Raw genomic sequence first — 27,248 nt, 5'->3', positions numbered from 1 at the left:
TTCAATGATAAATGGTCCATTTCCCTTTTTCTTAAACTTGAGAATGTGTTGCTTAAGGGAATAGACTAAAACTAAGTCCCCTTTTTTGAAGAGTTTTGTGACTAGATGGGAATCAAAAACCTGTTTTTGTTTCTGGTTTTGTGCATAGATATGAGCTACAGCAGTTAGCCTTTGCTCATTAAGATTTTCTAAATTTTTGAGCCTCTCTGATAGTTCATGTCCAGTCCACTCAAGATCCTTAGCTACCCTTTTTGTCGGCCATAGAAATTCTATTGGCAGTATGGCATCAAGACCATAAACAAGGTTAAATGGTGTAGCATTTAAAGCTGTCTTGAATGAAACACTATATGCCCATAGAGTGGCATGTAGATTCATTTCTCAATCAGTCTGTCCTGAACTAACCACTTTAGTCAATACCGAGCTAAAAGTTTTATTTGTGTTCTCAGCTTATCCATTTGCTTGTGGATGATAGGGAGCTGATTTGTTATGGATGACCATAAAGTCATTAAACAGATACTCAATTACCTCATTGAGGAAATGAGTTCCCCTATCACTGACAATTTCTGTTGGCAGTCCATATCTTGTGAACACATTCTCATACAAGAATGCGGCTGTGGTTCTGACATCATTCTTTTGGGTTGCCTTGGCCTCTGCTCCCTTGGTCAAATAGTCCGTAGCTACAATGATATATTGAGATTGAGTTCTATAAGCAGGTGGTTGTATTGGCCCAACAAAGTCTATACCCCACTTTGCAAAAGCTCTAGCCCCCATCATTATTCTTAAAGGAATCTATCTACACGAGTTGGCATTTTTGCTCGTTGACATGCATTGCACCTTCGAACATATTCCTTGGCATGTGCAAAAAGTGTTGGCCACCATATGCTTGCCATTAAAATTACTCTCGTAGTGGTTTCACTAGAAAAGTGACCTCCAGCTAATCCACCATGTGCTTGTTCTATAATGGGAATATATTCATCTTCATTTGCACAAAGATGCAGATGTTGATCCTTTCCCCTCCAATACAATTGGTTTTCAATAAGAGCATAATCTCTTGCTTCAGTTTCAATTGCTCTTTGGCCGCGTTCACTCATATACTCAATGTTCGGCTTGATAAGTAAGTAACTAGATAGTTACTCCACTTAGGAACCAGCGATATTTAGAACAATGTCACATGAGGTATGGGTGCTTGTTTCTGGTATTGAGGACATTTTTTTTCAAATGAGTGAACATCACTCATTTGTAAAAAACATCACTCCTCATGGTCAGCCAAAATACTCCAAGTCTCAAGATCCACTGCATAGTTTGGTCTTTTGCAAAGTGAAGTCCTACTATGGTAATATGTGCTTGACTTAGGTATTGGGTTTACATAGCCGATTGCTCAATTAATCCGGGTGTAATAGGAAGTGGTATTTGGGAATCCACTTGAGCTATGGTCATCAATGAAACCATATTTTCTGACCATTGAGGTATCATTTCCATGGAGGAAAGATATGCATCTGGTAGATCATCGTCTACTCCCTTTGGTGATTCTCCTAAAATAATCCTTGATAAATGATTTCCTCTTTGGTGAGTGGTGCCCTTTTTCACAACTACAGTGAAATCAAATTCCAAAAGAATGATGAACCATCTCACTATTCTTCCTGTGTTGCATGGCTTGTTGACCAAGGACAATAAGGCTTGGTGGTCCACAAAGAACACAAATTTGTTGGCTAATAGGTAATGTCTATACTTTTCTATGGCATAGATCATTTCTAATCCTTCTCTTTTTGGTGGTTGTATAGTTTTTCTCTGCCATATTCAACTATCTACTAGCATAAGAAATAGGAAAATCAAAATTTTCATCTCTGAGTTGAGCTAGTATACACCCAATGGCAAAATTGAAAGCATCTACATGTATGTGGAGTATCTTATTTCAATCTGGTGCTTTTAATATTGGGGTTGAAGTGAGAGCTTGCTTAAGCTTCATGAAGGATTCTTCACACTCATTAGTCCATTCAAAGAGTGTAATCAAGCCGTACATGGGTTTTGTAATTATAGCATACATGTAAATGAATCGTCTGTAATATCCATAATGTCCCACGAAAGCTTGAACCCCTTTGTCTGTTGTTGGTCTAGGCAATTTAGTAATAACATGAATTTTATCCATATCAGTAGCTTAGCAATTTTTAGACACTATATGTCCAATTTTATTTTTCTTGTCTGTCCACAAATGTGTAATTTTTAGGATTTAAGCAAATCCTATAAAGTCTACATTTTTTAAATACCTTTTTGAGGTGTTCAAAATGATCAGCCCGGATTGACAAATGTACACATAGATCATCCACATATACTTCCAAGAAATTCCAAAGATATTCTTTCAAAGCATGGCTCATCATTCTTTGAAAGGTGGCAGGAGCATTAGTTAACACAAAAGCCATAACCCGATAGGCAAAAATACCCCATTTAGTTGCAAAGGCAGTTTTATGTTGATCTTTAGGATCAACCAAAAGTTGATTGTATCCCGAAAATCCATCTAAAAAGCTGTAAGCTTCCTTTCCTGCAACTCGTTCTGAAACATGCTCAGTGATTGAAAGAGGAAAGTTGTCTCTAATGGTGGCTGCATTCACTTTCTTGAGATTGACACACACTCTTAATTTTCCATTTTTCTCGGGTACTACTACAATTGGAGACACCCAATCTGTGTGTTCAATTTCATAAATGAATTCGTCTTCCTTAGATTTTCTATCTCTTCTTTGATCTTTCTGGCAAATATTTCATTATAAGTATAAGACCTTTGTCTGCTCGGTTTTGCATCATCTCTCATATGATGGTATATTGACAGATTTCTGGATCAACACCCTTGAGATCCTTATAAGACCAAGCAAAGATATCCCGGTATTATTTCATTAAGCTTAACAAAAGATCTCCTTCTTCTTCAATCAGGTCATTTGCAATGTAGGCAGGTCTAGGCTCTACTCTTGGTTCAGCCATATCTATCTTTTTTGCATTTTAGGTCCTTTGTAGGACTCACCCTGTTTTCTTAGCTCCCTGACAGGTTGTTCAACTATGATATTTCGGTCTTGGAGAGTATATTTCTTGTAATGGGATGGAATACTCATTACATTTTTACCTTCCTCCTCAGCGGTTTATATTTTCGTGGTATACATCTCTTTTAGAGCTATCTTCAACTCTCGATATTTCTTTTTTTGTTCAACTCGTGTCATGGTTGAATCCTTGTCCTGGTATTTAGGTTTTTCCTGAGTTTCCTTTATTGTTTTTCTTGATGTTTTTGATATTTCTTGCTTTTTATTTGAAGGATATCTACCCATGATTTTGTCTTTGACACAATCATGTGAATCTGTTTGCATCAAAAACTGTGTCCTACTAGAGACTGATGGAACGGGTTTAGATTTCAAGTTTCTGGTGTCTCTTTTTCTTCTATACCATTTTTGTCTTCTCGGTTTTTGGTTTGAAAAGTCAAAAAACTTTTTCTTCCCTCCTTTCATGAGTAGTTTAGCTGTCACATGTTCTTTTTTCGACCCCAAATCATCTGATGTAGCTGAATGTTCTTCTAACTCGTCTGCTGCATCATAATAGAGGTTTGGAAACACTTGTTGAGCTTTCATTAAGTCCTTGGATTCTTGAATTTTGTCTTCAATGTGAAGAGTCAAATTCATTTGTATGGGAATTATGTCATAGCCGTCCTCATTGCAAAATTGACTAGGCATAGACGTATTCACATATACATCCATTGTTGGCAAAATTTGAGTCCACTCAAATGGCTCAAACAAATACTCCAGAAAGGGTTCAGGTACATAGGTTTCATCTGTGAACTCCCTTTCTAAGATACATTCTTCTCGTTTTAAGCTCCCGTTTTCTAAGGCTCCACACAGCCTGTGTTTGTTTAACCAAGATGGAAGCTTTGTTTCAGCCAAAGAGACTGAGCCAAATTCTTGTATGGGTATTTTCATGACCTCTCTATAAATGTGATCTTTTAGATTAACCCTTGTTATTGATCCCACTTGCTTCAAGTATAGGTAATTGTCTCTCCAATCCTGGATGAGTTGTACTTGTCGCATGAACGGTCTTCCCAAGATGATTTTATAATTGAGCTTCTTTCTAAAGTCCACCATTGCAAAAGTGTTGATAATCAATTCCACAAGAACTAACTATCATGTTTTCAAGAAGTCCTAAGGGTCTTTCGATGTGTCCATCAGCCAATTGCAATTTCATTCGAGTTTGTCTAACGGATGGTTCCCATGATTCCCATACTGCTTTCATGGCTATGGCTATGCTTGCCCCACTATCCAACCAGTATTGCCATGGTTTCTATATCATTATATCTCACTGAAAGGGTTGTGTTTCCTTCTTCCCCTTTGTAGTATTCTCCGACTTTGTTCATTGGGATAGATCTAATCTCTTTGTTATCCAATTCGTGTTTCAATTTTCCCAATTTCTTCGCAATTAGCCTTGTTATCCCCACCTTATCTAGAGTTTTTTGTAGATCATTCCATAAATATGGTCTGATTTTTAACAGTTCTCCTAAAGTAAGAGTGCATTGAATGGGTGTAGACATGATTGAATGGATGTTGTCTACCTCTAGGGTTTGATCCGCTCTTTTATTTGAGTGGTTTTACACACTATGGATTCGTCTTCGTTATCTCCCAAGTAAAAGGGTAGTGTTTTCAGAGTCATTGGTTTAGACATTCTTGAAGCTTCAGGGCTGCAATCCCCATACAAGGGTTGTACATCCATGTCCATATCAGGAGGTAGATTGTCTAGCCAAACTTCCTCTATAGGAGACGACTTCAAAGTTAGGCTCCCAGCATTAATCCCTCTCACTTTTTTCCATAAATGTCCTGGTCAGTCTTCTTCTATGAACGGAATTCCATCTAAGGCATCTTCACTGTCAGGCACTATGAGTTCTGGCTTTTTAGTTTCAAGGTGGGGTTCTTCCACCACTTTGGATTTCTCTTTACTAGTTCCTACCACAAGCTCCTCAGGGTTTGCTATACTCTTGAGTTTGGGTTTTTGTTTTTCTAGCATCTCTTGAGTAATTCTTATAAGCTTCAAGCTTAGCTGCTTCCATGTCTGGATAAAGATAGTTTTTCCATTTGTTTTCCATGTTTTGGCTTGCTTTAAGTCTCGCTTTGTAAGCTTCCAAGATTGCATTTGTGCGCATCTATCGCACGTGTCAATGCAAGGAACTTGCCGATACATTGTGTGCGAGCCACAAATGGATCCAAGCAAGCAACTAGCCTAAAATAGTAAGCTCAAAGATGGTGACGGTGTGTCACTCACCGCTCTACGCTTGCTGTCATGGAGGATTCCTCGCCGCGAAGAAGAAGGAGCCGCCATTGCGCCGTGCTCAACCGCTTCGCCGTTGCCACGTCGTCACCTCGCAATGCTCGATCGCACTCTCTCACATACACACACACATACAAGGAGATGAAGAAGAAGAAGATGGAGATGGAGCAAGAGCACTCTTCAATTGCAAAAATGAGAGAATGAGTGAATTTTAGGTTTAGTTGACTTTTATATGGGCTCGCCCCATTCACACTTGGGCGCCCATGCTTAGCCAACTAACCCTTGAATGTTCTAGTTAGAGTGCACCTCTCATCGACGATCACTCTTACCCTTTTCCTATTGGGCCAACAAGCCCAGTACCTGACTCTACCAAATAAATAATACAACGTCCATTGTAGGTGATAGGAATGTGTGTGAGGGTTAACATGCCCCCCTTCCTGATTGTAGATTGCATCCTCGGAAGCTATTGAGTTGAAGCTCGTTGGTTGAGGTGGAAGAGAATTTGAGATGAATGTCCTTAGCCTTCTTCAGTCACTACAAAATCAAACAACATTGGCACTGTAATTGCATTCTCATATACAATTAAAAAGCATATGCAATTTTAGGCAGACAAATTGATTGGTAACAAAAATTTAAACCGTTTGTCAGCAATAAACATTAAATTGTAATATAATCGAACGCATAAATAGTTGAGAAGGTAAAAAACTAAAGAAGTTCGGGGTTGCTAATTTAACGATCGAAAGGCAATAAAGATCGACTATTAATACCATCGGTAAGCTTCTCAATTTTCTCTGGTCAATTAAGTTGTTTAATCGCGAGAGCCAGGTATTTCATGTCCGAGGGCTGACTAGAGGCTATACTTAGAAGACCTTGTATTTAAGCTACGATAAAAGGAATTGCTCATGAAATCATTGCCTGACTTATTTTCTTTTCTTTGACCCCCCAAAGTATTTTCGTAGTGTTTTAATATTGATGTGTGTGCTTACTTTGTATGCCTTGGGTTTTTTGTTTTTCAAGGAAAAGCGCCCACACCGGGAACCTCTAGGGCTCTAGTACCATAGGCGATACATGTGAGTGGAGTACCAAATCAAGCTGAGATTTCTCTTCCAGCTTAAGATTTTACATTGTGGCACTTTTTTTTTTTTTGTTCCTTTGTTTTCAGCCTTTTAACTTTGTAACTTTGGGGGGTCATATAACACTGTTACCCTCCCCAGGCTCAACACATTAGTAAACTCCCTTTATAATACTTAAGCTAAAGGTCAATAGGGACTAAGTCCACTAGAAAGCCCTAATACATTTCACACAATGCTGTCCAAATTGGATTAAGAACCTAAGTAACCATTGATTATTAAGAAGGCATTCCCCATGGTATTAAGAGAAGATCTATAACACCTAGCTTGGTCAAACTAGCTTAGTCAGACTGCTTTATTTTTAAACCTAGACAACTGTTTATGACAAAAAATTACATTGAATTTAATGTTTGACACTAAGCAAATGTGCTGGATATTATGCTACCAATCACAATTAAAGCAGACAAACATGGATGCAAAAAGATAAGGGACAATGCTAATGGACAAGAAACACCTGTTTGTGTTGATGGTTGTGCTTAATTTGAAGTGCGAATGAGGGAAAGATTCTATGAAGGTCCAAATCCTAACAACAGCAACATGTTCCTGTACACACTAGGAAACACAAAGAATACCTCTAGGAGGCACATCAGTGGGAAAAGGTACCAACACTTATTGAACACAATTAAAAAAGTTAAGGAACCCTAACCTAAGATTGGGGGGAAACCCTAAGCCTAAACCCCTATCCTTGTCGTCGAGAAAAACAAAGTCATCATCCGTGAGACCATATGTGCCATCCATATAATCATGTAAATCTTCTTCATCATCAGAGGCACCAAGGTTTACTAAGAAGGTCACTAGATGCGTATAGCATTAGGAGAAATATGGACTTTGCATGGGCCTTGTAAGGAATCCTAATTTTTAGGGATTAAGGCTAATATTGTGTAGGGTTAAAAGGACAAGGGCATTCAAGAAGCTAGTATTGAGTAGACTTTTTTAGCCCTTTTTTTAGACACATGTAGGATGTGGACCTAAGAGGTCACTTTCTCTCTCTAGCTTTTGGAAAGTGAAGGGAGTAAAGGAGTGTGGCCACATCAGCAAAAACGTGGGTCACTAAGAGCCAAAATTTGACTTTTTTTCAAAAAAGTTATTTTTACTTATTTTTGACTTAAAACTCCCTCCCAACATATATACACATCAAAAAATCATTTTTTGATATTTTTTTAAACCTACAAACACTAAAAGTCCACTTTTTTAAAAAAAAAACCTTTGTTCTCTCCTCCTCCTTCCTCCACTCTCCCTCTCCTCTCCCTCCCTACCCCCTTCTCTCCTCCTCCTCCTCCCCTCTCTCTCCCTCTCTCCCCCTGCCCCCTTCTCTCCTCCCATGTTCCTCCCTCTCCCTCCCCCCTCTTTCTTTTCATTCTTTGCTTCCTCACGCAACAGCTGCCATGGTGTTCACGGACATCACAAATCGTATGCCTCCACCACCATGTACTCCGCACAACAAAAGTGTACATATTGCTTGTCCGCGGTGTTTGCACCGAAGGCCGCACGTGAGGGTGAGCAGAGGTCATCCCAAGATCGTCATACTGTCGGTGAGACGAATGTGTATGGCTCTTCAATATCTTGGGAGGGGAGAAGTAGGCTTGTTAGGCTATTGCAATTGGTTGTGTATGGGTGTAGGTGCTTCTTTGCATTCGTGGATGCACGAATGTCAAGCTCTTCAGCTCAAAACAATGGCATTACAAGAAACAATGTGTGCAGGTTAGAGAGGTCAAGTGTCACCACTTTTACTCAAAAACAGCCTTCTTTGTTACATGTTGCAGGTAGGTGCTTCAAATCCATCCTTATTAGAGGTGGGTAATCTCATCCTAATGTATATTTTATGATTTTTTATTCCTAGTTGGATGGAAATACTTGCAAATTTGTACAACATATACTTAACAAGTGTCTTTATTATACAACTTAAAAATGTTGAATTCATACATATTTTTGTTTGAAGAATATGTCTCTAATGCGTCATGATACAAGGTGACCTCTTACTATGCTAGTTAAGTGGCGTTGTTTGCAAGAATGGCTCAAGGAACTGGCATAACATGAAGCTTTTACGGTGGCACAAAGCTCTCCTCAAGCAATGTGGCTCCCACTGCACCAAAAATCACTATGCTAACATGGAGAGATCCCTAGTAGGACAATACAACAGCTTTTCATCAGTAGCACACCCTTTCCTAACATGAGGGCACCCCCACCAGAGATATTTGTATATGATAGGTCACCCCATGAGCATACCATGTCATGGAATGGATGTAAGAACTATGACTGCACTACCCCTTGGAAGTTGTTCACGAATGTATGTTTATCAAAGTTAATGAGAAGAAGTTTGGACCTTTTTGTTTGTTGATGTGTAAGAGCACTCTTGGTCTACCATATTTTAGATTGTTTGATAAGTTGAATAAGATTTGTAGTCATTTAAAGTGTCATTTTTTTTTTTTGGTAAGATTGTACATGAGAAGACATGATCAAGTACAAGAGATCTTGACAAAATAAACCTCGATGAGATTCCCACCATGCACTTGTGACACCATACCTCTCCTTGAACCCTTTGACTTCTATCGTTGTGGGGAGTCCAAGGGGGGGCTATCTTCAAATTTTTAGCATAACTTTTTTTTGAAGGAAATTTTGGTTATTCTAAAGTTTATACACAGTCTAGGAGTTCATTCTGATTGTTTTTCTTCAGTTTCAAATTTTGACCGAGTGCACTCCTTGGAAGCCACTTTTGAAGGTGTTAGGGCGAGATTTTGGGAAAGTTTTGTATGTAGGAAATACAATTCTTAACACAATAAAAAACAATTGTTCATTGAGTATTTTCAGATTCCATGGTTTTAATGCTCGTTGGAGCCCGTAGATTAAGAAAAAAGTAAAAAATGTATGTTTTACATCATTTTTAAATAAATTGTCAATTTGCACGTTGATTTTTGGAGAATGCGAGCAAGATATGATTTTTTCCCATCACATGATGGTCGAAGAACGCGATGAAATGAACAAATTCATGTGAGACAAGCCCAGGCAGATTCGGAGCCGATTGAAATCTAGAAGCTGTTGAAAACAATCGAAAAGTTCAACACTTAAAAAAAAAAAAAAAAAAACTTAACACTTGAATCATGGCCATGCTTAAAAAATATGCTCACACGGTGAAGGAGGTGCTTCAAAGCTATGAAAATCAGTATAAAATGCAAGCAATAGCGTTGGAGGCTATTCAAGAAGTTGTAGAGGCTCACATCATTTCAGATGACTTTGCAATGACAAAATGATTAAGAGTTGTGTCTACTGTCTCCATAGTGATTTGGCTTTTCGGTTTATTCATGTGTTTTAAGTTAAGTGGTTCTGGCCATAAAGAGTTAAATTTAAATCAAATATTAATATTTTTGCCATCCTAAGGGGCAAACAAAGCTAGAAAATGCAAAAAAAAGGGTGGCCACAAGGGCGCGCAGATGGCCCATCCAGCAGTTTTGGATGGCTCATCTGCGCGCCCTTGTGGCCACCCTTTTTTTTGCATTTTCTAGCTTTGTTTGCCCCTTATGATAGCAAAAATGTTAATAGCTGATGAAACCAGATGTTTATGTAGCATGAGACTAGATTTTTTTATTGTCCAATGTGATTTGGCCTTTTGGTGCAGGGAATTAGTAAGTTGAGTTGAAGGAAGGCATCATGTGCTTGAAAAGTTAAATTTTACATTCATCTCACCTTTTCCAAGGTCCTGGAGTACAACAATAGCCTAATTATGCAAAAAAAAAGGGTGGCCACAAGGGCGCGCAGATGGCCCATCCAACAGTTTTGGATGGCTCACCTGCGCGCCCTTGTGGCCACCCTTTTTTTTGCATTATACGGCCTTGTCTTCCCCTTATAATAGAAAAAATGTTAATATTTGATGAAACCAGATGTTTATGCAGCATGAGACTAGATTTTTATACTGTCCAATGTGATTTGTCCTTTTGGTGCAGGGAACTAGTAAGTTGAGTTGAAGGAAGGCATAATGTGCTTGAAAAGTTCAATTTTAGGTTCATCTCATCTTTTCCAGGGTCCTGGAGTGCAACAATAGCTTAATTATGCAAAAAAAGGGTGGCCACAAGGGCCCACATATGGCCCATCTAGCAGTTTTGGATGGCTCACTACGTCCCCTTGTGGCCACCCCTTTTTTTGCATTATATGGCCTTGTCTGCACCCCAGGATACCAATTTTTTTATAGATTAAGTGAAAGCAAATCTTTATGCAACATGACAGTACAAATTCCACTTCTTTTCACTCAGATGTAATTAGAGCTCCCCCCCCTCCCCCCCCTTTCTTTGTGTTCAAAGGTCCGGAGCATTCACTATGTAAAATTTTCCTATATCATGTGCGTTCACTAGAATGGATTAAAAGTACCCCTTATAGGCCTTATCTACACATGTTTTTGCAACTTTACAAGAATATAAAATCCCTTCTGTTGAACACATGTGCTATGTTACATATACTTTAGTGAACTCCTCGCACTAAACATTAAACACCAGAAATCGACCAAACAAGGAGCCAATTTTTACTTCCTTGTGTCCACCTAGTGTTCTTGGGAATGTTTTGGTTAAGCCATTTCTTTGGTATTTGAAACCACATGTGACCCCTATTGTTATAGTATCCAACCAAAGGTTTCTTGATTGGAAGTTTACATAGGCTGGATTGGTACATATCTTCTATGTTAACAATGCATGTATCTATAATTTATGTTTAGACTTTCTTTATCCAAATGAGCTACATGGTAAAAATAAAATCCGGAATGTAACAGTTAAGTTCACAAGGTGATAGCTATTGGTATCATCTTTAGCAATACCAAAGAAATAGATACCAATAGCTAATGAATAGGGATATTTAAGAAGATTTCATACCAAAAACTTGTCAACACTACTCAAAAAGTTGGAAACTCAAAGGCTTTACAATATATGTATGATGAAACAAGAATCAATAATAAGTCACCCCTATACATAGACACCTTCAACTCAAGTGATCATTTCTCTAATCAAGCTTGGCATATGCATAGTATGGAAGCAATAACATGTTGGAAAGCAAGAGTTTAGCTTTCTTAACTTGTGAAACATTGCTAATGATATATATTCAACATCCCCAAATGAGGACATCTTGACAAAGTTTATGATCCACTTTAATAAGAATAACCATTAATGATTAAACTGAAATCAAAATATTGCTTGAATTTCTTCAAGGTGGAGTGATTAAGACTTGCGACTTGAATCATCGTACAAGCAAATCAAAATATCCATAAAAGTAAACAATATTTCTCATATCTGTATGAAACTTCAGTAATCTAAATTAAATACTCTCACTCAATGCGACACCATTTAGCAAAAAAACATATTTATATTGCATTTATAGAGGAATCCAGCCTCATGAAAAAAAATTACAAATGGAGACAATGTTGTTGCTGTTAGGCTTCTCTTACAAGTATTTGTCTTCCTCATCTAGAGATTCATATACACTTGAGTATTTGTATGTCTATGACACTAGGGAAGATAGTAGTACTATATGGATGGCTTCTATGAGAGCTCCTAGAGAGTCCCTATTGGTTCAAGATTCTAAAAAACACCTACTATTCTTATCAAAATCTTTTAACATGGTAGTGAAAGGTTCCTCAAGGAACAAAAATAAAGTGATTTCCATCTCTGCACATGGTTGCTTGCTCATGTCCTCTTAAAACAAGTTGAATCTGTAAGTAAACAAAAGATTATGTGAGCACAAAGTTATAAAGTACAAAATGATATCATTCCAATTATCTAATGACAATTATACGAAGAATAAATTACAAGAAAAATCTTTGACGACTCTCCATAGATAGCACAACTTACTTACATTGTGAGACTCAAATCACATGCTACACAACTATAGATGGCGCACCAAAGCCATCAACAAAATAGCACCACCCAGTGTTATGAGGTGTGAAGCCTAAACACTGAAAGCCATAAAGAGGTTAATTCTCTCCAGCATGATAAACTTAAAGATGGAGATGATTTAAGCTCTGAATGTAAGCTACAAGGGTAGTTTTCTTACCATTCTATCTTTATGTTGGAGACGAACCCTTGCAATGCCCACGCAATATTCACACCTCCTATTGTTGTGGTATGCAACTCATGTGAGCTCATACTTTTACCACCTTCGGGAGTAGAGGTTTTCATGTAGTGTGAGTGAATGAAAGTAGAAGGAGTAGAATCTTGTTTCATGTTGTAATGGAGGTGAGAGAAGGGAGAGGAGCTAGCTTGGTGTGAAACTATGTGGTGGGCAAGGGAAAGAGATGGAGGAGGAGCTTGCTTGGTGCTACAATGGAGGTGGGAGAAAGCTAGCAGAGAGATAATGATGGACTATAGGGGGTGCATGTGGTTGTTGCAGCAATGGAGAGCTTGGAAAAGGGTTTGTAGAGAGAGAAAAACACTTTTTAGCTATAGAATAGGTTTGGAAAGACTTTTGAGGGTGAAAATGATGTTTTGATTTGTTTTTTTAAAAAAACAAATTTTTGGATTTTTTAATGCACGTTTTTAATTTTTGAAGGTCAAAAATACTTTTTTGACCATGACATAGGTTTGGGAACCTTTTAAGGAGGGAAAACTTGAAATTTGAAATTTTTTGAAATTTTAAAATTTTTAGTGTATTTTTAAATCCGGGCCAAAAAGTGGGGAAAAAGAGGTCAAAGTGGTCCCCCCCCCCCCCCCCCTTTCCCCTAGCCACCTCCCTTACCTTCTCACTAGGTAAGAAGCAATTAAGAGGTGTAAGGCTACCTTGTCCTCCTACGTTTTTGAGGGTATAGAGTGTGTCCACCACCCTCTTCCCATTGACTGACCTCTAATTAACCTTAATCCCAAAGGGCCCCTAGAGGGTTCATATTTTTCCTAATGGTCATCTTGGTCAAAATGATAGGCTTGTGCAATGGGAGATACACTCTCTACTAAGTATGGATCAATCGTGGTCAAGAGACGTATCAGCCATTCTAACTCTTCAAAATTCCTCTCACATGCTAGCGTACCTACCAAATCCCATTCACAGGCAAGCACCGGAAAGACCATGTGAACCATTTTTTGAAAAGTAACGAGGGTACCTCTCACCCAAGGCAGGAGTGGATGACTCTAGCATACTAGCCATATCTGTACATGCAAAGAGATGATGGTTAGAGTGCAAATATTACAAGGGCCGTGTTCTTGTGCATAATGTGTTTTTATGATTTTGTGTTATGGCTCTTGATATTTTACTTTTTTATCTTGTTTTTGTGATTATAAGGCTTTATATATACATTCCCTAAGATTGGAGATTGAGACGTCAGGGAGGAAGGTTGAGAGGGAAGCAAGTGAATGATGGATGTCAACAAACACTCCCCCCTTCCTTGGGTAGATCATACCTTTTGGAATGATGTCGTCACCTTTTGAAACCAATTGTTCCAAGTTGTTATGGGTGAAGGCTTTAACCAATAGTTTTCAACCGCCCTATGAGTTTCATCTAGTTGCAAGGGTGGTAAGGTACTCTCCTATGATTTTATTTGCAACATTGTTGTAGGTGGTGAACTTACAACGAGAGGTGCAAACTCTTCCTTGTTTGTATGGATATGTACAATGGTGGGTGCAGGTTGTGTTGAAGCTTCTATTTCTGTATAGGAACTACATGTAGAGCAAGAAGCTTCATTTGATTTTCCCGTTGCTAAGCTAGGTGGAACAAATCGTTCTTTCTTCGGTACCCAAGCTAGCTTTGGAGCGGGTGTGTAGCATTCTGTGATTTTTTCCTTTCCGTGATCTTCAATTTGTTTTGGAGCCACAGGATTGATGAGCTCACATGGGCCCGGTGACAAGTAAGAGCACAATTTACATTTTGGCACCCAAATTTGATCATTTCCTTTATAGTAGCCTTGGGCTTCCAATAGTTTTTTAGGAATCCAACGCAACATTTCTTTACATTTCTTGGGGCGAATGGGACGTCTCTTACCAGGCTCCTGTCTTTTAGCATTAGCTATGGTCGCTAAAGAAGCTTTAGGGACCCACTTGTATGTTTTCTTTGTTATATTGGGATGGGTCTTGTGTGTCTCAAGCTTTATTTCAACTACATCAGTTGAAGCTCTAGAGAGTTGGGTTATGGGGACATATGGTTCAACCTCTTGGACATGCAGTGTTTTGGGTTTTATTCCTTAAGATGCAATATCTCAGGGACTATGGCTTGAGTGGCAGGGCTAAGAGTTGGTTTCTGCGTTGTGACACCCCTTGTCCCCCAATCAATAGTGCATTTGGTGGCTATCATCCACGTGTTTCCTAGGTTTATATTACCCTCCATAGTTCTAGTAGGCATGAGCAAAAAGTATTGAGCTACCACCCCATTGTTATAACTGACAGAAGTGTGCCTGATTCCAAAAAACCGTAGTTTTTTTCTTGTTGACACCCTTGACTTGGATATTACTCTTAGATAGAGGTGGCTTTCCTAACTGACACCAAACTCCATATGACAACAGATTATACTTAGCACCCATGTCCAATAAGGTGTTATAAAGCACTTTTCCATAGGCACTGTTTAGCTCAATAGGGTATCGTAGAGGTGTGTCAGAGTCCGACCAATCCTCGTCAATTTCAATGTGGAATGCGTGTGTAACCCCAAGGTTAGCCTCTCGTTTTTGTCTTATGCTTTGTTGTTGCTCCTTAGCCTCAGCTTGAGCTTGTATCTTCTTCAATTTTGTTTGTGCCTTGGCTGCCTTTTTTGTATGGATGGCACGTTGATCCTCTTGGCTTAAAGGATCATAGTATCTTTTAAATTTGCTCCCATTGAGGAATCCAATGGTTTCAACCATTAGGGAAAATTTGGACTCACAAAGGGGCCTTATAAGGAGTTTGACTTCCTCTCTCATGTCCAAAACGGACGTGCGATAAATTTTTTGCAAATCAACTCTAAAATTGTTTGAGATTTGACAGTTAGAATCTACTTTTCGAGCTTTTTCTACTTATATGTAACACGCCATGAGATTCCTCATATTTTGAAAGATTCTATTTTTGATTCTCTTGTGATGTGACAACTCCGTCTAGAATCTAGAGAATCAAAAATAGAATCTTGCAAAATATGAGGGATCTTGTGGCATGCTATATATCAATAGAAAGAGCTTGAAGAGTAGATTCTAACTGCCAAATCTTTGCCAAGTTTAGAGTTGATTTGCAAAATTTTTACCACATGCCCGTTTTGGACATGAGAGAGGAAGTCAAACTCCTTATAAGGCCCTTTTGTGAGTCCAAATTTTTGCTAATGTCCATCAAGAGTCTCCACACGAATGGTTTCTTGTGAGGTGATCTCACATACTCTATATGGCCCTTTTCCCATATATTTCAACTTTTTCTTTTTGTTACGCACTCCATACATAGGGACTTTATCACCAACATTGATATCTTTGTTCTTTAGATGATGGTCATACCATTTCTTCCTCCTATCTTTCTCCACAAGTGCATTTTGCATAACTAATTGCCTCTCTTCATCTAGCCTTTCAAGGATATAATCGCTCAACCAAGGGGTTACCATCCTAACCTTCTTGAGAAGCTACTCGAAGACTAGGAACGACAAACTCCCATGGCATAACGGCTTCTTGGCCATACACCATCTTAAATGGTGTGCAGTTAATGGCAAATTTGTACTTAGTACGATAAGCCCATAAAGCTGATGTAAGCTTTAAATCCCAATCTGTGCGATGAGCTTCCACCATTCTCGTTAAGATAGAGATTAAGGTCTTATTGGTGCTCTCAGCTTGGCCATTTGCTTGTGGATAATAAGGTGTGGACTTATGGTGAGCTATCATAAAGTTGGTAGTGAGTTCTTTTATTACTCCATTTATAAAATAAATACCATTGTCACTAACAATCTCAAAAGGGACAACCAAATCTTGTAATAATGTTCTCAAAGAGAAACTTGGCAGTTGACCTCACATCGGCCTTACCTGTCGCCCTGGCTTCCGTCCACTTTGTCACATAATTAGTGACAATGATAATATATCAAGATTGAGTGCTACAAGCTGCAAGACTAATTGGGCCTACAAAGTCCAAACCCCATTTTTCAAATGGTTGAGTCACTTTAACAGGATGTAAGGGCATCTTATCCTTTTGTTGTGTGATCTTGTAATGTTGGCATTCATCTCTTTTGCAAAAAGTGATGCATCCTTGAACAATAGCCTAATTGCAACCCCTTTCTAGCTGTTAGTTCCTTTGAGAAATGTCCTCTGGCTATACCCATGTGGGCTTCTTGCAGTTTGTATAAATACTCATCCTCACGAGCACAACATCTAAGAATATCATCCTTCCCTAGCCTGTAGAGAGTTCCTGCAATGAGAGAGTAAGGTTCACATTCTTTTAACAAATTTCGAGCTATGTCCTTACGAAGCTCTTTGGGTGGAAAACCATTAACTAGAAAGTTCATAATCTTCTCACTCCATTCAGGTATGGTTTTGACTAGGAATAGAGAAGTATCGGGCAACTCATCATCGACTCCAGTAGGGGCTTCACCATTGGTTATGCGAGACAAATGATCCACCATGACATGTCTTTTACCAGGTCTCACCACAACGGTAAAATCAAACTCAAGGAGAATTAACAACCATCGTGTAATTCTTCCCGTGGAACAAGGTTTATTTACTAGATACAACAAAGCTTGATGATCAACATAGAAAACAAACTTGTTGGCCAGAAGGTAGTAGCAAAATTTCTTCACTGCATAAATCATACCTAAACCTTCTCGCTCTGTAGTGGTGTAGTTTCTCTTGGCATCATTCAATTGATGACTTGCAAAGCTAATGGGGTAGTCGAGTTTATGTTCTCCTGGTTGAGCTAGAACACACCCAATAGCAAAGTTCAATGCATCAATATGCACATGGAATATTACATTCCAATCGGGCACTCGTAGAATAGGAGTGCTAGTCAAGGTATTTTTCAATGACTCATAAGCATGGTCACACTTCGTGGTCCATTGGAACTCAATAAGAAGCTTGTACAAAGGACGAGCTATCTCGGTAAAGTTTAAAATAAACCGTCGGTAATAACCAACATGGCCCATGAACTTTTGAACTCCTTTATAGTTTGTCAGTGATGGCAATTTAGTGATGGATTTAATTTAGCTCTCATCTATGGAAATCCCATTTTTGGACACTATATGCCCTAAAATGACTCCATGTTTAACCCAAAATTGACATTTGAAAGGGTTTAAGGAGACGCGATACAATCTGCACTTCTCAAACACTTTTCGTAAGCATGATAGATGTTTTTTCCAAGAGGAATAAACACAATGGTCATCTAAGAAAGCTTTGCAAAACTCCCTCGAATATTCTCTAAAAGCAGTGTTTATTAATCTTTGAAAGGTAGCAGGGACATTGGTTAAGCCAAAAGCCATAACACGAAATGAAAACACTCCAAATTCAGTTATAAAGGCTGTTTTAGCTTGGTCCTCTAGCACAATTGTGATTTGATTGCAGCCAGAGTACCCATCTAAAAAGCTATAAGCTTCCTTCCCTGCAACTCTTGCAAGCACATGTTCTGAATATGGCAAGGGGTAATGGTCCCTCCTAGTGGCGGCATTGACCTTCTTGAGATCCACACACACTCTGAGTTTTCCGTTCTTTTTTGGCACAATCACTATTGGAGACACCCATTCTGAGTGCTCAATAGGGTATATGAATTCACATTTCACAAGATTTTCAATCTCTTCTTGGACAATTTTTGCATATTTAGGATTCATTGGGTAGGGTCATTTTGCTGAACTGGTTTAGCCATGCTGTTCATGGGGATTGTGTGTTGCACCATGGAAGGTGGAACACCTTTCATATCATGATATGTCCAAGAAAATATATCCCTAAATTCCTTGAGAAGTTCTTTAAGTACACCCTCCTTAGTCTTTGTCAGATCTTGGGCAATGAAAATAGGTTTGGACTCTTCTCTTGGGTCTGCTAACTCTATTTCCTTAACTATCACTGGACCGTCATAGACTCCATTGCTCCCACCGATAGGTTTTCTTTGAGCCTTTGTATACACAACCTTACGTTCCTCTATGGTATAATATTTGAAATGTTCAGGTGCAGGGTGTAAGTTTGTGGGGTCCTGCTGTTCTGTGAACTGTGATTTTACTTATGATTCCTTTTGTTGTTGAGCTAACTCTCGATTTTGTCGTCTCCTTATGGTATGGCTCAACTTTGGCTTCTCTATAGTATCTAGTTGTGCGATGTCAATGGGTTGTGGACTACACCACATAACGCTTTGAAGGTATTCACCCCAATTATCTACCAACTTCCAATGAGCATCACATGCCCCTATATAATAAAGCCATTATGTGGTAGATTTCTTTTCATTTATTCTAACACGCACATTTTCTCCATATCTTAGCCTCTTATATCTCTTACTCTTGTTGTCTAATTTTTGATTATGGCCGATCTCTAAAGAAGAGTCACTAGATGAATTGCTAGTTGTGTCTTCTGCTCCCTTGGATAGATTGTCATCTAGGGTACCACTGGGCCCGGAATGGTTTGTCCCCACATTTTCCCTAAGATTTAACTCATATTCTTCGTCCTCAGAGTCAATCTCAATTGATGATTCTAACCCCAAATCGTGTGGGCTATGGTCTTGTGAGGCGCTACAAGTTCCAATGCCAGTCAAACCTTCTTCTTGTAGGTCATTAGAAGCTATATGCATTGCTTCTAGCATATTTAAGGGTACGAGTGGTGGCATTTCATCCCGCTCAGGTGTTACCCAGGTCATCCCCCTGTTTCCCCAAGTTTCTATGGTTGCTGCTAGGTGGACCCAATCCACATTTTCCGACTCAGTCATCCTAGGTAGTACGTCCATATAAGGAGAATCTTCCCCAACATCAATGTCTTTACACGTGTAACAATACTGCAATGGGGCCAAGTGAATTGTGGTGTTGGATCTATGATCAATTATAAACCTGTTTCCTAGAGGATGTGCTCGACTAGTTGCAAGATCCACTCGAATGACAGAATCTTGGAACTGCAACGAGACATGGTTTTTAGACCAATCATGCACCATTTTTGCTTCCCTCATGAAAGGACGTCCTAAGATCATCTCCGATGCCATAGTGTGTCTGGCGAAATCCATAACAATGAAGGTAATTCTTATTTTATGTCCAAAAGACCTTGATCTTGATTCTAGCATTCCAATAGGTTTAGCAATAGACCCATTGGCCATCTTTACTACTATGGTTGTGGTCGCAAGGTGAGGTCTTCCCATAGTTTCCCAGCAATTTTTAGTCACAATAGCCCCAACGCCACCATCTAGGATTCCCTTCCCAGTTAATCCCTGAGTAGTGATTGGTATGGTTGAATTGGATTCATCACCCTCAAAGTATTGTCCCAACTTGTTAACATGTATTTCTACCACAAGGTTCTCATCTAGGTTGGGTTGTGGATCTAAGTGTTCCTCCTTTATTGGCATCTCCCTAGCTCCATCCATCTGTGAAAATTGTGGTAGCCCAAACTTTAGTTCTCCATTGAGGAAGGCTCGAAGAGCTGAGGCTAGCTCAGGGTCTTTATATAGTTTGGACATGATGGTGGTTCTAATTTTTGAAGACATGAAATCCATCAATTTGGCAATGTTTAACGGCATCTTTTGGGCTTCAGCCCCTTGACGTGGTGAAGCGGTCTGGGGCGGGCAACAAGAAGAGCAACCTCTAGACACCCTTCAAGGCTCCCGTGCTGCTCAATTGGGTTGGGGTTGGAAAAAACAACAAACACACACACAAACCCGCAACCTAACCCTACACAAATTTGGGGCACCACCTAGTTTTGGATGCGAACTAGGACGCGTAGAGAGAGAGAGAGAGAGAGAGAGAGAGAGAGAGAGAGAGAGAGAGAGAGAGAGAGAGTGCTCGGGCTGCTTTGAAACGTATCGACAATGATCAAGCAAACACAATTATATATGTAAGAAAGAGAGAGAAGGGGGAGGGGGTGTTTGTTGCACTAATACCTTCTTACAAATCTGTCATGACCAATCAAAGTGATATTAGTATTTGTTCAACATAGCTTGAGTAAATTACACCACAACACATCACAAGAAAAGCCACCCCACTCACTGTCTTAAGGCCAGGGGAGTCCTCTCCACCCTGTCGCCCTCTTACAGTATGTGGGATTTATGGCTAAATTGATGACAACACTAGAGACAAGCTATCAAGAACTTAACAAAAAAAAACACCAAGACACTTACACATCATTGTTGTCCATTACTTCACGTGGGAAGAGAGACAAAGTATCCAAGCTTAGTCCAAATCCACCCTCCTTGATTCAGCAAATGTTGGGCTTACACTAGTAGGAGAAATGATAGATTTCCTACTCTCAATTGAGTTATCACTCTCTCTCTTACAATAGCATAGAGTTCCCTTGCTAATCTCCTATTACAACACATGCACATGCATAAAACAATGAGCTTCCACTCAAGAGCTCCTTCTAGAGAGGTTGAGCTTGGCTTCTCAAGCTATAGCATAGTGTTCTTGCTTATGGCTCCCGCCTTTTTGTGCTAGCTACACCCTCCTTTTATAGCAATTTTGAAGGCTAGGGTTACTCCTCTAACCATGGTTGGGTTAGATTTTCAACAATTTATCTAATTTCTTTTGCTTGGAATTATCAAGAAGTTGGTGGGGAAAGAGAGAGGAGAGAAATGGAGGTGATAGGACTTTTCATAGTGGGTTAGTGTTAGTAGAGTTAGTATTAATTTACAAATGGAATTGGATATTTACAATTGGAGTATCCATGTAGGATACAAATAAGGAAGAAAAACTCTTAAGAGGTAAGAAAAGGTGGATTTCTTACAAGGTTGATGCTCCAAGTGTCTTGAGTAGGGCCAATTTTGACGCTTGTTGACGGTCCACTAGCTTTGACGGTACATTTTTTCTCCACTCTTGACCTTCCTTGAGAGACAAGGTAATTGAAGCTGAGTAATCAACCACCATGATGCTATCTTTTAAGAGAAGAGGCTGAATTTTGTGGTTTTTTTGATAGATATGGGTAATTTGGAGGAGGAAAAATGAGACTAGGTGGTCAATTTTGGAATGGAATTGTGTGTGGGAGGTATGAGTTCACCATGGTTTCTCTTATTCTTCAAGGTTGAGGAAAAGGTGAGTAGGGTGCAGAGAGGAGTGGTGAGAGAGGTGGGGATGATGAGTGGAGAAGTGTGTGTGAAAGAGGAAAATGATAAAGTGGAAGAGAGAGTGTGGCTGCATAGCATGGGAAAAATGGGGTCCACTAATAAAATCATAGCTCACATCTCGTAGCTCAAAAAAATATGAAAAAATTTGAGGCAAAAGTTCAGCCCACGAGCTACAACTTTTGTTTGTATCACCTTTTCAAATTCGGAGAGCAAGTGAACTTTAAAAATTCAACAAAATCGACCGTTTTTTTCCACTGCACAAGGTCCTTGTGGGGTCCTTCTTTGGATGATTCTTTTGAATACCTCCAAGAGTGAGCCCTCCATAGTGCGTGTATGCATGCCACCTACCCTTGACCTTATTTGGTAGGTCTATAATTGAAGATATTGTTGAGATCATGATATAAGTGAATAGTACAACTAAGAAAATCAAATATTGAGGGGTCTAAAAAATATGTATATGTAAAATATAAATAATATAAGTGGAAAAAATATAAAGGGGTCAAAAGAAATCTCTCTCATTATGAGGCTACCATAAAAAGATAAATATTTTTGGTGTTCTAATTTTTTAGAAAAAAAACAAAATAGATGTAGGAAGGGAAAAATCACAATAGTGAAAAAATATACACATAAATAAAAGTAGTTTTTTTGGATTTTGTTGGGGTGGAGTTACACCAAATATAAGAGAAGCTTACATGAAAATATTTCTATATGGAATAAAGAGTATGAAAAATGGTAAGAAAAATTGTGGTAATGGTTAGGCAATGTACAGAGCATAAATAACACACACCTAGGTAGAAATATTTAAATAAATACCAAAATAATTATGAAAAAATCTTTTATTTAGGCCCTATATACAAAGAAATATTTACATACGCATGGGCCATAATATACTTATATTTTTTATTATTTTTATTATTTTTGGCTCAACTAGCCCAATGACTAGCTAATTGAGGGTTTTTTTATTTTAGTAAGGAGATATGGGAAAAGTCCCCTAACTCACACGCACCTATATACAGTGAAAGGGTGAGGGTAACCACAGTGTTTGAGTGATTTGATAGGGTGAGATAACTCACTATGGCAATTACAGAGAGCCGAAAAACGGCTATCAGTGGGAAAGATGGGATCTCCATTTCTTCGATAGGATCAGGTAGTCCCTCTGTAAACATTCTTTCCATCAAGAAGTGAGTACGCCCACTTTCCCATGACTTTAAGTCACTTTCTTCTTGGGTGACACTAGGTATGGCTAGGGGTCTATGGACTTGGTGAGGTTGTTGTTGCGTAGGGAACACAGTGTCTGTAATCTAGATTTGCCTCGGTGTTGGTTCTAGATCCCTTTGGGTATCTTCTACCAAACTCCTTAATTGCTTGACTCGCTTGATCTCCTCTGTAGGGTTTGGGTAAGTTCCTATCTTCTTTTTGGATCATGGCCATTGTGGCTCATGAACATCTTCCTTGTTGGTTTCTATCTTAGTGGTTGTTTTGGTCTCCATGGTTTCACCTGAATCAGAATCGTCTTCAACATCGTTCATATAAATGGGGTCATCACTAGTCCCTATGTTGGTCTTTGAACTGGGGTCTGACGTCGCTGCTTTTTGCGATCTCTTCCTTCATGTTTTTTTTTTTTTTTGAGATTGGGCAATTGATGCCGTGTCTCTTTCCTCAAGAATATAATTTTGTTTTTGGAGCATCGATCGTGTGAGTATGTTTACTGGTACCACAGGTGTACTTTGTGATGGCTCCTCGGTAACCTCAATCAAGTTTAATGGTGTGATCTTTGGTGCATTTGGATTATTTGGACATTGGGCAATCAAATGATCTATGCCACATAGATTACACATGAGTATCGGCATTGTAGACGTGCTCGCTTGATTGGTTTGCATTAGTGTGGCGTTCTTTTGTAGCCTAATAGGACACTCGGCCACATGATGCGGACCCCACACTCATAGAATTGAAGAGGTGCTCTCTTAGAAGAGTAATTGATGTTTTGGCCTCTTACAGCAAGAGCAACTACTTGATAGACATGTTTGACTTGTCTCCAATAGTCCTCCATGTAGTATTGTGGACTTTCTTCAAGCACATCCATCCCATAGACAATATTAGGATTCCTCACTGCCTTCCAAACAAGAAATAGATGACTCACAACCCACTTGATTCAGAGAAGTGATTCTTAGATGTGGTGGTTGCGGTCCTAGCACTGGAGGTGGTAAGGGTGTTGTTTGAACAACATTTTGGACCCTAGGGACCATGTGTTGTGACGTTTGTTCAAGAGGTGGGGCTTGCATCAATGCAGGCATTCGAGGTGTGTCTGTCCATGCTAAGGTTGGTCTATTGGCCATCATGCACTTAAATACCATGCAATCCTTAGCTTGATGACCATACCTCCCCAGGCATTGCAGTTCCCATAAAATTTAAACCTAAAAGTAGGGCATTCACTGGTACTATGTGGTCCATAGCATACTGAGCACTATTGTTGCTCCCTTCTTGAATACATATGATTGTTTTGCGGAGCATGATTATCTCTAAGACTCTCTTGAATGGCCTTGGTGAGATCTGCTAAAGTCATCTTAGATATCTTTGGCTCCTTAGCAATAGGCTTTAGGGTCATTGGCTGATGCCCCGATGCTTGCGAGCTAATAGATTTAGGCTCAAAAGACACTCTTTCTCCTTGAATCATTAAATTATCCTCCAATTGGATCGCATTGGTGGTGATTGCTTCCCAAGTTGTGATACCTCTAATGACTAGATCATTGTAGATATCCTCATGTCGTAATCCCCTAATGAATCTATCAAGCAATTGATTATTATTGAAGCGCTCATTTGGATTACAACAAGAATTCAAATTCTTGAAGCGACTAATAAAGTTAAAGGTAGGACCGAGATCATGAATATCCCACAGACCCAAGCCCAAGCTCATGCTCAGGCTCACGCCTCAGTCGCCCTTTAAAATTACGTATTTTAGCCTCACACGTAGCTAAAAATCGACCTTTTTGAGGACCAACGGAGCTTCAGGTGACCAAACGTTGTACTGTAAAGCACACCGCAACCCTCTGAGTGATATGCTAAATTTGAGCTATCACACACTTTAATCAAAAAATGGATCATTAAAAAATCTGAACAGTCTCTTAGGAGACTGTTCTTGAAAGAATACATATGAGAGGGAGTGCTTTGGGGTGTATCCTCTCACCTCCAGAAAGCCCCAGAGGAAGGAGAGTCGGTGAGAGTTATACAGCCCATGGCAAAAAAGGCCAGATGCAACAATTTTATCACCAAAACTGAGATCATGAACTGTACATCTGTCATCCACAAATTTGACTACAAGTCCAAGTCTAACGAGTGCAGATATAGACAAAAGATTCTTCTTGATCCCATGTTTATAAAGTGCATCAACAAGTGTGAAAGAATTGCCATTTACAGTAGTAAGCACATTCTTTCCAACCCCCTGAACCGGATAAGAGGCATTGTTGGCACAAGTGACTGAATTCCCATGAGGGACAGACTCAAGAGAGGTGAACAATTCACGATGTGAGGTAATGTGCTTTGTAGCACCCCTGTTGAAATACCACACATGTGAATCACTTCGGGATTTCCTTGGGTTATAAGTCTCCAAGTACTAACAAAAGTCTGGTAAGAATCTGGTAAGGCATCGAGAACAGTCTGCACAAGGGAACTGTTTGAAATGACTTCACCTGCAGAAATAAGTTGCTCATTGATATCCTTGACACTAGCAAGGAAAGTTTTCATATCATCTTCCTCATGCATAATCTTCGATTCCAGCTCTTTACGCAGCAAAGCAATTTTAGCCTCATTACGGCGTGCATAAAGATATGCTAGAATATCCCAAGCCTATTTTGTAGATTTCTCTGAACAAATGTGAGGAGTAATGATGTGCTTCATAGACAACGCAATCAACACATGAGCCTGCGCATCCTTTACATCCCAATGAGCTTGTTCTGCCATAGGCAAACAACTTTATAGTAGCAATTCTTGCATTAAGACCTGCAACATCCTTAGAACTAGGACGTACATCAACGCCCTGCACAATATTCCATACACCGTTTGACACAAGAACATGTTGCATCATGTAAGCCCACACAGGGTAATTGTCCCCATCCAATCTGTCCTCAATATCAAACATCTTGAACACATCTATGTTGTTGTCAGCCATGGAAAATGCCTGTACTTGATGTGAAAACTGCCCAAAATGAGGAGAAATTGAGTGAGATCAACACGTGCTATATAGAACAACCCACAGAAGACTGTATGGGACCTGTTATGCAGTAATCAGTGCTGACAAAAATTCTACACAAAATGACAAAATTGCCTGTGCAGACCTGGTTGTAGTGGAAACGAGGTCGAAATGAGCCCGAATCAAAAATTTGAGCAGACTAAGCTTTACGAGCTGACACGAAATTTTTGTTGACCTGTGAACGCTCGCCAAAGCTCACAAAAATTAGAGAAAGTGAGAAGGCGCGTGTTGGAGCTGCTGGCGACTAAGCTCGAGAGGACGCAACCTGCTCTGATACCAATTGTTGGAATTAGGGTTGTAGAGAAACACACACAGCTCTTGGAGAAGACAAAGGAAGCTCAAGGCACACAACTAAGAGTATGTTATATAGTGTGCAGAGTGATGGGCGTATGTATAATGCACGGGGAAAAAAACCTCATAAATAGGGAAAAAAATTCCCCGACGGTCCTAGTGTGTTCATACACATCACTACCACATGTATATGGTAACATAATTATGGTATTCACTTCTAATCCCCATTTGTCTATCACATGAAGGTTTTCAAATTTTAAATACTGAGTCCCTTTTTATCCATATACATTTTCCCTTGTTTGCTTGCCCTTATTTCCTCTTCAAACTCTATGTCATGGTCATCAATGTGAATTGCATACTCTTCATTAGGATCTAGGTAAACCTGAGCTCCATGGCCATTAGTCTTATATAATGTGAGTATGTGATTATACCGCCTTGTTGTTCCGGTTCCTAAATGAGTCGAATAGGAAGACATTTCAGATGTTGATTCTGAAAAAGTGTCTGAGACTTCTTCAAAGATAGTGTCCAAGTGATCGCCTTGATTCACACTCTCTTCAATGGATACTCTACTAGCGGTCTCTCCTCCAAATATGCCTTGGTTTGCTAATATACGACCAGATCTAAGGTTCATATAGACTTGTGAAGCCTTGGATAGAGTACTTACCGTAGGATTGACTTGTTATCAGTTTCTTCCACTTGACTCGAGTGCAACTCCTTTCAAGCTTTCAATTCCTTGTTTGCAACCTGATTCCTGTATTAGTTTTAATCAAGTTAGCTATTCTTTCACAAAGACTGTATAATTTTTGCTAACTATTGTGAATGGTCTATGTGTATCACTTCAAATTGAGCTAAGTGAGTCAGCAATTGAGACTTTCACTTTCTACTTTTGTAAAGAGCCAAAGGACTAATCTGTAACCTAGAAACTGAGTGAACATGTACTAGTTTGGATCCGATTGAGCCCAAAATTGACCGGTGGCCTTGTATTATGATGTTCTAACACTGTACAAGCTCAAAAAGTCCAAAATTTTGTCTTTGGGTCTCAAAAGTAAATAATCGTGATTATTTACTTTTCTCAGTTTTCACACTTTTTTGGCTTGTTTTGCCAAGTAATCAACTTGCTAAGGTCTCTGGACAAGTGTCACTGTGTTTAAACAAAATTTGTCCAAGTTATCAATT

The sequence above is a fragment of the Adiantum capillus-veneris genome, chromosome 7, assembly GCF_014529385.1.
Source record: "Adiantum capillus-veneris isolate H3 chromosome 7, ASM1452938v2, whole genome shotgun sequence".
Lineage (NCBI taxonomy): Eukaryota > Viridiplantae > Streptophyta > Polypodiopsida > Polypodiales > Pteridaceae > Adiantum > Adiantum capillus-veneris.
This window is presented reverse-complemented; position numbering follows the sequence as displayed.